Source organism: Leptonychotes weddellii, chromosome 9 (genome assembly GCF_054177405.1).
Source record: "Leptonychotes weddellii isolate Sample4059 chromosome 9, ASM5417740v2, whole genome shotgun sequence".
Lineage (NCBI taxonomy): Eukaryota > Metazoa > Chordata > Mammalia > Carnivora > Phocidae > Leptonychotes > Leptonychotes weddellii.
Window position 1 is genome coordinate 3,219,169 of NC_138377.1, and position 5,363 is coordinate 3,224,531.

The 5,363-nt window shown below is 58.0% G+C and overlaps 1 long non-coding RNA gene across 1 annotated transcript; it reads right to left on the reverse strand.

Moving 5' to 3' along the window:
- Positions 1-422: 422 nt before the first annotated feature.
- LOC145723354 (uncharacterized) lies at positions 423-3,031 on the reverse strand. The gene is made up of 2 exons (XR_014148283.1): positions 2,019-3,031; positions 423-885 (listed from the first exon to the last, which is right to left on the reverse strand). It is a non-coding gene; the product is annotated as an uncharacterized LOC145723354 (long non-coding RNA).
- Between the last annotated feature and the right edge of the window lie 2,332 nt (positions 3,032-5,363).

Sequence of the window (5,363 nt, forward strand, 5' to 3'; positions counted from 1 at the left end):
CGGCTCGGGCCGCTTCTGAGTCAGCCCGGCTGAGTCGTGACCGGCGGAGGCTGCAGAGCGGAGGCGGGGGCTCGGCCTCTGCCCCTGGGGGGTGGGGGTGGGGGCCGCGGGGGTGGGGAGCCGGCTCAGACCCAGACGGGAAAGCGTGTCTTCTGGGCCCTGGTTCCCACCTGGAAGCGCGGGGCTCACAAGGGGGGGGCGGGGGCGGGGGCGGGGGCGGGGAGTGGCCCCCGCCGCGAAGGACCCCTCCGCTTCCCTTCCCGCTTCCTTTCCCGGAGATGCTCCCTGCAGGGTCCCCGCTGGGCAATGGCTGGTGACTCTAGAGGAGAGCACCCCCCCCCCGCCCCAGGCAGATGGCCTTTGTTTTTAAACCTTCCCCTTAATGAACATCATCTCTGAACATATATAGATACACAAACGTATTTAGATTTTTATAATGTGTATTTATTATTCAAATAGCCCAACGACATGCCAAGTGTTTGCAAAGGAAGAGCAGGAATTCCTGAGCCCCTCCGCGGGGATGGGGCTGGGGTCTTTGGCTCTTTGGTTTGAGTTCATTGCCACTCAGAGTCCTCTGCAGGCCCACATGGTCCTCCCCAGTCCACAGTGCAGGCCTGTCCCCTGATGGATCTGCCCCCCGCCCCCCCGCCCCGTACCCACTCAGGGTCCTTTAAAGGGTGGGGAGTGCACAGCCTCCCCTTCTTCCTGGGGGTGGCAGGAGAGGGCGCTGGTCCAGCAGGACTGTGCGTCTGTCCGTCTGTCCCCCAGGGCATGGGTGCCATCAGCCTTCTCCAAGAGCAGGACCTTCTGGGAGTCCTGTGAGGCAGATGAGCCCGGGGAGGAAGACGCTGACGCTCCAGGTGGGTTCACCGACAGCAGAGACCCCTGAAAGGGTAGGGGAGACAGAGAGTCAGGAGCAGGACCCAGAGCCCAGGCCACAAACAAGCTGAGCGCTTCCGGGGTCCCCCTGGCGGTGTCCTTGACTCTGAATCTCCAGGCCCAGCTTGAACGGGCATCTGAGTGAGACAGATGCCCCCTACTTCCCTGTGCTTCTGTTTCCTCACCTGGCACCCGGGATCCTGGACAGGAAGGGAATGCAGACCCCCGGGGCCGTCGGGGTGGCCGGACTAGCTGCCCTCTGCTCCTTCTTTCCCTCCCATCACTTCCTCTCCCAACCAGCCCCCTCCCCACTCAAGCCCCCCTTCTATTTTTCCTGGCTTAAACCTGCCACAGACACCACCACACCCGGAAAGAGATAAATAAATAAAAGAAAAACAGCCTCAACTGTGAAAAGCAGTCCAGATCTGAATTTTTTCCGGCCTGAGTTAATTACACTTTAAATTGGCATGTTTACTGATCGGGGATTTCAAGTTAACAGAGACACCCCCCTCCCCAACTGTTTGTACAGTAAAACTCAGCAGGCTGGCGGGCTCCCCCAGGCCTTGGCAGGCCCCGCAGCTCCCCTGCCAACGAGAAGCATAACAGAAACATCTATTTTTGAGTGTTAGAGAAAACGAAGATATCACAGATGGTGGGAAGCAGCATTCTGGAAGGTTTCCCACACCCCAGGCTCTGTGCACCCAGGCTCTGTGCACAGCGGCTCGCCCCAAGGAAGACCAGGGCCTTCACTCCCAGGGACCCTGGAGGCAGGGCCCCGCTGTCCCCCCTGTCCGGGGCCTCGCCGGCTCAAGCCTCCCTCCCACGGCAGCCCATGTGGGGTTTGCTCACTTCTCCACAGCCGGGCAGAGCGAAGCTGGCCTCTCCTTGGAGCAAGGCTGTCTGGGGTGTGCAGGGAGCTCTGGGCAGGAGTCAGGAGGCCCTGTTTCATTCATTCACTCAGTGAGCACTGTTCAGGGCCTGGGGGAGCTACACTGAGTAAGGGGGCATGATCTCTGTCCTGAGGCCCACCCTGATAATGAGCTTGGGTCTCCCCTAGACCCCACGTGCCCTGGGCAAATCCCACCTTTGCTCCCTGCCTGAATGGGAGGCACCTTGTGGTCCTTGCAATGTGCACTCACCTGACCCAAGGAATGCCTCTAGGGTCAGACCGGGCTCCCTGGCTCACAGCCCACATCTCTCCAGGCAGAAGTGGTCTGGTGGGATTACCTCTGGCCCAGCCCTTGGCTCATGGCTGCAATCAACCAAAGGCTCCATGTACTGGGCACCTGCCGAATGCCCCGTCCCGTGTGTCTGCCAAGGGAAGACAAAGTCAACAAGCATCCCAGGACAGCTTCCCTGGGCTAGGTCCTGTGGGGTACATGGGCCCCACAATGACCAAATCAGAACAGCCCCTGTCCCGGCAGAGCTGGCGACCTGTAGACCAAAGAATCAGGGGACTGATAATCTGACTGCAGGTTGAGGCTCTGTGTATGTGTGTTGGGGGTAGGGGTACATGAGGGAAGTCTTCCTGTAGGAGGCGGCAGTGAAACTGGGCCTTTAACGATAAGGAAGGACAGGCATTCCAGGTAGGGGTACAGCATGAGCACAGGAATGGCACTGGGACTTCAAGGTATAAAAGCAACCATCACACACCAAGGACACGAGGTGGGCTTTGAGATGTCCCATCATGCACCCATTTGGGTCCAGCAGCCATAATGGCCCCAAAGTCCTGCCCTGTGACTGGTCAGGTGGCCTGGAGTGACTCCTGTCCTCTCTGCTGCCACGCTGGGGATTTGGGACCTGCCCCGCAGCCGCTGGCTCACCTGCCGGGCATGCCTTTCCTTGGGGTCCCTCCCCACGCCCAACCCCACACTCTGCCGCCGGGCGGGCAAGTGCAGCTGCGCAGGCGCGGGCTCCCATCACAGGGATGATGGGAAAATGATGAACGAGCCTCCCTCCCACCCCTGCTTCCTGGTCCACCCCCCCCGTGACAAACGGCCCCTCTGCCTCCACGGGGTCTCGTCAGCCGCCTTGGCTGCAAAACCTTGGTGGCGCTTGGTGGAGATTTACGTCCATCTTCCCCAGATTCTTCTTTTTCTCTCTGCTTCTTTATTCCCTCAAAGAGCACCCTTTTATTCATTCATTCCACAGACGTCCTCCCAGCCCCTCCTGTGTGCTTCTTCCCGGCAGTGAAGAGATCTGACTTCAGTACACGCTCGCGTGTTGCCCACCTTCTCTGCACCAGTGTCTGTGGCCAGCCTCGATCCAGGCATTAGCTGAGCAAGGCCGACACTGCAGGGTCAAGGGCCTGGCTTCTAGAAGCTCTGTGGCAGGGTAGCAGCCTCACTCCCCCCGTGGCTATTGAGGTATTGAATCCTGCTTGGGGTTTCTGCAGGCTTGGGGTGCTAGGGTCACCCCAGTTTTGCAAAGAAGGAAATTACTTATTTGCCAGAGATGGGTCCTGACCCTGAACTTTGAGACAACACTCAAAAGAAAAGCTGTGGCAAAGCATGCCAGGCTCTTGGACCTCAGGTTCCTTACCTGTGTGAGGATGTGAGCAGAAGGGGTGGGGCGTGGGGACAAGAGGGAATGCACTCGGGGAGCCCATTCAGCCCTGACATGTGATGGTGCTTCCAGGACCGGACCAACCCCTGAGTTGTGCAGAGTGGGATGCACACAAGGGCGGGGGCCGAGCAGGGCAAGGGGGAGGCTGGGGGAGCAGGGCTGGTGCCTGGCCTGCCCCGTCGAGACCAGAAAGCTTGGCCTGAGCTCCCCACTCTTGCTCACCAGCTGTCCTGACTAGACTTGCACACAACCCTCAAATGCTCTCCAGGGTGGTAGCGAAAGGCACAAGTCAAAGTGGGTCCTTGGTCCTTAGCTCTCCCCTGGGCCCTGGGGCTCCTGACAGAGCAAGCAGTCCTCTCCCTGGGCCGGACAGGAGCCAGGGTCCATGGGGACCGTACCCAGCTGCAAGCATCCCATGTCGTGGGGTGGGCACCCAACTGGAGAGATGCCAGGTGGGTGCAGGGAAAATCCCATTGAAAGTATGGCAAGCTGAGTGTTCGGAAGAGGAGGCCTACCTTGTCATGCAGAGAGAATTTGGGCGGGGGACTGTTCTAGAGCTCTGTGGCTCTCAGCAGGCAGAGTGCCTGCTGGGTGGTCTCGAAGGAGTCTCTCCACCTCTCTGTGCCTCACATCCTTACTGTAAAAACAGAGGCTGCTTCCCACACAGGCTGGGGGGGGGGGGGGTGCAACGAGCAAACACCCTAGAGCTGATGGACAGGCGGGGGCTGAAGCTTATTCAGGGCGGCTAGTATTTCCCTGCTTAACCCCCCTTAAAATGGTAAGGCGAGGAGACTATAGGTCCAGACGCACTAAAGCGCCTCAGTTTTCAAAGTGGCTCATTGAATTGTGTCCAGGAGACGTGATGGGGGGAGCCAGGGTCCTTGCCCACGCGGGCCCCAGGAGACAGTCCGCACCCCATGGGCTCAGACCCATGACTGGATTAACACAACACCTTGGAGATGAGCCCAAGTCACTGACCCTCTGGCTTGAGGGTCCACAGCGACTGTCATCCCAGCCGCTGTGGGGACAGACATTTTCATTTGGCCCTTTGTTTATTCTCTCTTCTGCTCAAACAATAGATAAACCAGTAATTTGGCTTTTAATGAAATTCTGCCCCGAGCAGCATGGGGTCACTGTCTTTGGGTCTACAATGAGTTTGGAACATATGCCGCTGAATGCCTGGTACCCCGGGCTGAACCCCGGGCTGACATTTTGTCTCATGCATAATTCTCAAGCGGTGGCTGATCCACCCAGCGCTTCCCCCGAGTGGCAGCCTGGGGGGCACCCGGGCTATTCAAGCTGGGGTGTGGAGATGGTTACATTGGAGCTATTAAATAAGGCTAATGTCGCCTCCCGCCCCCTACAAACATTTAATATATTCCAAAGATGTGTGGATGCATTAACAGCAATTTTCATCTCCAAATGTCCCCATTTAGTCAGTTCCATGCATAAAATATTAGCCCTGACACCACACGCCAGCCTGTTGCAGACGGAGCTCCCCAGAGCACCTGGCTCTGAGCACTGCAGTGTGCCACAGGGGGGAGGGGGCGCTCAGTTGGTGGTTGCAGGATTATCTTGGGGCTCATCTCTCCTTTTGGGGGTCCTGGGAGCCCCTTAGAAAGTGGCGAGGAGAGCCCAGACCCAGCTGACCCGACCCTGTTGCAGCAAACCTCAACCCTCCCAAATGACATCTGGAAGGGGCAGAAAAAGCCAGAAAACCAAACGTTTCACAAATGTAAAGAATTTCTAAAACCCGATCACCATATTCATGTGCTCCGTCACTACGTCTTCGGTCTTGTCTTCCGCTTTGTCTTCCTGTCTTCCTCCCTGCCTCCTTGGTGCCCCCATACTTTTCTGGGGATTAACTTGATAAAGGCCCCTGCCCTTAGGGAATCTGTTAGTCAATCAACAAACACTCG